The sequence below is a fragment of the Lynx canadensis genome, chromosome E3 (assembly GCF_007474595.2).
Source record: "Lynx canadensis isolate LIC74 chromosome E3, mLynCan4.pri.v2, whole genome shotgun sequence".
In the NCBI taxonomy this organism is placed as follows: domain Eukaryota; kingdom Metazoa; phylum Chordata; class Mammalia; order Carnivora; family Felidae; genus Lynx; species Lynx canadensis.
The window spans coordinates 249,837-255,704 of NC_044318.1; the positions used below are offsets into that span (position 1 = coordinate 249,837).

The 5,868-nt window shown below is 44.2% G+C and overlaps 1 pseudogene; it reads right to left on the bottom strand.

Annotated features, from left to right (window-relative positions):
- Positions 1-3,891: 3,891 nt before the first annotated feature.
- Positions 3,892-5,268, bottom strand: LOC115504389 (annotated as a pseudogene).
- Between the last annotated feature and the right edge of the window lie 600 nt (positions 5,269-5,868).

Genomic DNA, 5,868 nt, shown 5'->3' on the forward strand with positions numbered 1-5,868 from the left:
TCTGGGATGTGGATGTTTGTTTCCCTCCCCCAATTAGGGAAGTTTTCAGCTATTATTTCCTCAAATAAATCTTCTGCCCCCTTTTCTCTTTCTTCTGGGACTCCTACAATATGAATATTACTACGTTTGCTGTAGTCACTGAGTTCCCTTAGTCTCATCTCACGTTGCAGAATTCTTTTCTCCTTCTCTGGTTCAGTGTGATTAATTTCCATTACTCAGTCTTCGAGGTCACTGGTTTGTTCCTCTGCTTCTTCCATCCCTCTATTCGTTCCAGCAAGCATGTTTCTCCTTTATTGTGTCCTCAGTGTCTACTGTGTTTTATCTTATCTCTATGTCAGGGGTCTCACTCTTCTAATCATTTTGCAACTCCAATGAGTATCCTTATGATCATTGCTTTAAATTCTGTATCAGGTATATTACTTATATCTCTTCGGCTTAGATCTCTGTCTGTGGCTTTGACTAGGTCTTTCATTGTGGACAAACATCTCAGTGTGTCCAGTATGTCTTCCCTCTGGCTCTATTTCTCTGTGTTAAGAAAGTCAGCTGTGCCTTCTGGTCTTGAAATTAATGACTGTATGAAGAAGAGGTCCTGGAGTCCTCAGTAGTGCATGTCTCCATTTATAGGACCTGGACCTTCAGGAGGATATCGTATGGGTATTGCTCACTCCCTGCTGTTGTGTCTGGGTTACTTTTCCTTTCAGTGCAGGTGTCTGCACTGATTGCACGCCTGTTGTGGGCTGTGCTTGCTCTCAGTGGTATTAGTGGGACCCAGGCAGGCCAGCTGTGGGGTGGTATGCCCACTGGGTAACTTGGGAGCAGGGCAGGAGTGTTAGCAAAATTGCACAAGGCTACTAGTCTATGCCAGATTTCCCAATATCCTTTGGTGGCTGGGAGATGTGGACCAGCGGTGGAAGCTAGAGGCTTGAGGATATGCACAGAGCATGTCTGTGCCTGGGGACATGTGGCTGGGTGAGACAGATGAGGGTGCCTGGATGTGCACAGCTGGGTGAGGTGCAGATGTGCACAGCATACTGTGGCAGCTATGCATGCTTGTCGGACAGGGTGCCGTTGTGGTTTTAAGAATGTTTGCCCTGAGATCAGGAGGCTTGGTGTGGTGAGTCCCCCAGTGAACCCCTGGGACTGGCGCACTGCTAACAGGTTAGGTAGCAAGTGTCGGTGCAGCCTCACCCACTGGTGGGTGCTTCTATGCTTATTCTGGGAGGCTGGGGGAGAAGAATGGTGCCTGTGAGCTCCCTCATTGTTGAAGTCCTCCAACACACTCAGGAATCAGCATGAATACATCTGTCTCCTGTTGCCTCGGCATTGTGTAAAATGCCATGTACACATTGCCTCTCTACACAGGCAGGGACCTGGCTAGCACTCATCCTCCTGGATCACCCAGTGCTGGGTCAGCTGACCTCCAAAGCTCCTGGATCTAAACTCAAGGAAATTCAGCCGCTCTGGGTTTTAATGCCAAATGTTATGGAGATTAGTCTTCTCTGTGTGAGCTCCCTGGTGTGAGGGCTCACTTTCTCTGCCCTCTCTGCAGGCAGCCAGCCTCCACCTTTCTGACATTCCTAACCTTTCTGATGCAGCTTCTCTCTACTTCAGTGTGGAGTTTGTTCTGCCAGTCTTTGGATCGCTCTCTGGTTCATGGACTTGGATGTGGATGTTATGTAGTTGAACACATGGGACAGGGTGAGCTCAGGGTTCTCTTACTCTGCTATTATTAAGTTTTTAAATGTCTTATTATTTTGTATTTTTGAGACATGGGCAGGCAGACTCATATCACCCATGCACTTCAGGATTTGAAAGGAACTTTCCAACATGTGCTTCTAGTATTTTATGTTTTGAAACTCTCTTTAATGAAGGATAATTTACATATAGCAAATAGCCTCAAGTTAAAGGGTATAATTTGGTGAGACATGAGGGTACAGGACCATGGGTACAGGACCATGAAATCATATGGTTTCTCCCTAAACCTTCTATCACGATCCCTTTGTGTCTAATGCTAATGTTGCTTTTGAAGTAAGGACTACTTTTTTTTTTTTTTCCAGATATTGCCCAGGTGTCTGAAAGCCTGCATTGGGGTACCTCCTTTTCCAATAGTCTATATTCCCATAAGTATTGCAGTCGGTCTACTTTGGACTTTTGCTTCTATTGTATCTCTCTGTATGTTCACATACTTTTGTTGCACCACTTTAATGATGAGGCCTTCATCATCACTGTAATTTTCACTAAATGGTATGAGCTGCAGTTCCATTTATGACAAAGTGCAGGCTTCCTGTGTTAGGTATGCAAGAGCAAGCCAGATATCCTGACCACTCGAGCTGAGAATGTCACTCTGTCTTTTTGCCAGCCCTCTTCCTTTCCCTTGAAGACAAGAATCTCCTTTTGTTCACACAGAAATGTGGGTGAAGTCGGTAGAAAACACTGCCTTCTCTCCTCTTCCCTTTATCTCTCAAACTCCTCTTCACTACCTTCTGCCTTTCCCTTTCTCTGATTCAATCTCCCAGGCCCACTGCTCCACTCCAGCCATAATCAGGGTGTCCTACAGCTGCTGGCCTCTGCCCTGTCCATCCCTCCGTGAGAAATCTGGAGTAGGATTATGGAGTTCACAGGACTGATCAAGAAATATGTGATCCTCAGAGCCCTCCTGCACAAGGTTGCTGTCTGTGGAGACATGGCATCCTGGGTGAGGATCTGACTCTATGTGTAGCCTCCTCACTCATCTCCCACAGTCACTGCTGGTCCCTGATCCTTACCCACCATTACAAATCAGCCATATTCTAGGGTCAGGAACCTGTCTATCTGACCCGAAGCACCAGGAGTCAGTGAGAATTTCTAAAATAAATGAGCACAAGGACCCCATGCATCTAGATATAGGAAATTACCATCACCCCAGAAAACTCGGGCTCCTCTGCACAAAGGGTGATCTTGCTACTATCCTCCATCACCTCAATTTCTGCTAGTTTGTTACCTGTGTGTATACGAACTGCACTGTGTGCATTTGATGGGGAGTGAGAGTAGGTCCTCCTAGAAGCAAACACTGAAACAGAGACAGAACAGTGAAAGTAGTATTAAGGGATACTAAGAAAAACAAAGTGGAGAGCGCAGGGTGGGCAGAGAAAGCATGCAGGCAGATCTGACACATTTTTAAGATATATAATCACCATACTGTCAGCTCACACAGTCCTCTTCAAATTTCAAAATAGTTGTCATATAAGGCAGTGAGATTTATGAGATTTGGGGTTATTTCCCTATGGTCATATGTTTTCCTACCTGCATTCCCTCTTCGATAGTTAATCTGTGGCCTGAGATGAACACTTTAGGGTGTGGATGCATCTGCGAGTCTATATGTAATGGAATATGATTGTCTTCAGATCTCAGATGTAGAACTCTGATATACACATTCTCGTAATTATCGTTTTCTTTCTTTGCCTGGTAGGGCCTGAATTTTAATAGAAAAAGCATGTCTTTGTCTTATTGTTTAAAATGGCGATTCCCAATCCCTTGGCTGAGGTGTTAACAGTCTTAGTTTAATGAACTTCCGTGACCATCTGTTGTTTTTTTTTTTCCTGAAGTACCAAAATGAACTTATTATTTCACTTGTAGGCAGGTTCTACAGAATGGAGTCAAAGTAAAACAATAAAATGCATATTCAGTGCATGTGAAATAGGTACATATTCTACATACATTCATACAAAAACTTTAGTTCAAAAATTAAAAGTCTGATCTAAAATCAAATCAGTCTGTGATTGCCTAGTAGAAATGCTTAGCTCCTACTATGTAAATATCATGAACCTATATGAACTATTAAAATTTGACAGTCAGTAGACAACTGTGTCCTACATTTATGTTTATTAAAAACTGACATAAACAAAGCCTGTACAAAAATATTCCAAATTACGTATCACTTTGAAATAGTAATCTTGAGAGACATTATCGCCTAGGACCCCCTCTTCCTCTACCCCGACCACGTCCTCTTCCTCTTCCTCGGCCTCGGCCTCTTCCTGCAACAGCTTCCCTTTTCTTAGATTTCACCTTTGGTTCAACATCCACAAGTAGTGTATCCAGAGGTAAGCTGTCTGGCAGTATAAAATATCGAATGTTATTTCCTCGAATACCAGTGTTTCCAGTTATACTGGTTCTCTATCCTTCAAAGTCATTTTCACTGCTTTAAGATGTGTATTCATGCTGACATCTACATCTGTGATTGTTCCATGGACCTGTGTTCCATTCTTTAATTCAATGGTTACGGTTTCATGACTCAATTTCATCAAAAATCTTACGAGCTTCATCCTAGTGGTGCCGGCACTCTTTCAGTCGGATAGCGCACAAAACGCAACCACCCAAGTCCAAAAAGCCTAGGAGTATGACCGTGACCATCTGTTTTTGATGATCATTGGTGTAGAGATATCTTAATTGAAACTGTGAGAAGGGTGAGTGGACATTTCACAGACATTTGCAGATGCATTCTGTGTTAAATGTCTTCTTTTTATTATGCCCTTAGAAACAAATATTACCTCTGTTTCACAGATAACACAGCTCAGGCTCTGTGTAGGTCCCAGTGAGAATTGGTATTCTGGCTGAGACAGCAGGAACACAGGTAAATCCTCGGGATATTGTGAGAAAAGTTTAAGGAGATAGATGCAAAGCTGTAGTCGGGGTGATGTCAGGGGTCCAGCAGGGGTGGCATCTGGCCAGCCCTGAATTGTAGGTTGACCGAGGCTGAAGGCTAATGCAGGCTCTCAGCTGATCTAGATCCGGTCTTCACTTTTAGTCTCACTGAGGGATGTGAACTTAGGCAGACAAGGATTTCCTTAAGACCAAGCTAAATTTCCTATATGTCCAGGGCACTTTCTCACCCATAAATATCCAGAACCTTCAGACAACACAGGGAGACAACAACCTTTTTAGATGATCACCTAGGTGCACTTTGACAAAAATGACATTTCGGAGATGAACCCTGCACTGTGCACTGACAGTGATCCCACATAGCAGCTCCGTGTGGAACTCATGCTCCCTGCTCAGGCTGTGGTCAGGAATGGCCTGCAACTGCATCTCACTGACCCCAAGACTCTCCCCTCTTCACCTCCTCAAACTCTGCTTACTGTCCTCAATTTCCCTTCTATTCCTGTGTGATTCAAGTTTCCCCCATTCCTTCACTTGTGCTTCCAGGTGGTGAACACAAGGTCTGTGTTATATAATGCATGTGCCCCATTTCACACAGGACACCTGAGGCACCTACACTTAGGGGTACATCTCATCCTTCACAGAACTCAAAACATTGTGTCTGTAAAGTGTGCACAACTACTCACGATACATCTGCCTTTGTGTAAAAACCCTCTTTCTTTTTGACAAGAGAAACCTATAGCTGACCTCATTACATGGAAAATGACACAGCACATTGTACATACATCCTGAGAAGCTTGAGATATGTTACACTGTCCTCAGGCAGGTTTGCAATTGAATTGCCAAGCCCTCACAACCATCTCTATGACATTCCCACCAAGTCTTTCCCGAAAAAGATGAATATGCTTTACAAGTCCCTCATCCACTTCAGGTCATCTTACCAAAGGGGGGGGGGGGGGGGGGGGGGGTGGTCATAGCCCATGACTGGTGATGAAGGATGTTCCATAGGGTAGGACATGCAAAGCGGTCGTGGGTAAGGACCAGGCTCTCTTGTATACATAATGGCCCACAGAACATAAATTAAAGGTACAACCTTTACAAGGCTGTGTCATCCCCCTCTTTCCGAATAGTAGGATTAGCATTCTCATTTTTTCAGTAGAGCATTTAGATGCTGAGCCTTAAGAGAGAAGTTTGGAATTCAGTTTTGAGAGTAGACAGCCATCCAAGAAACCC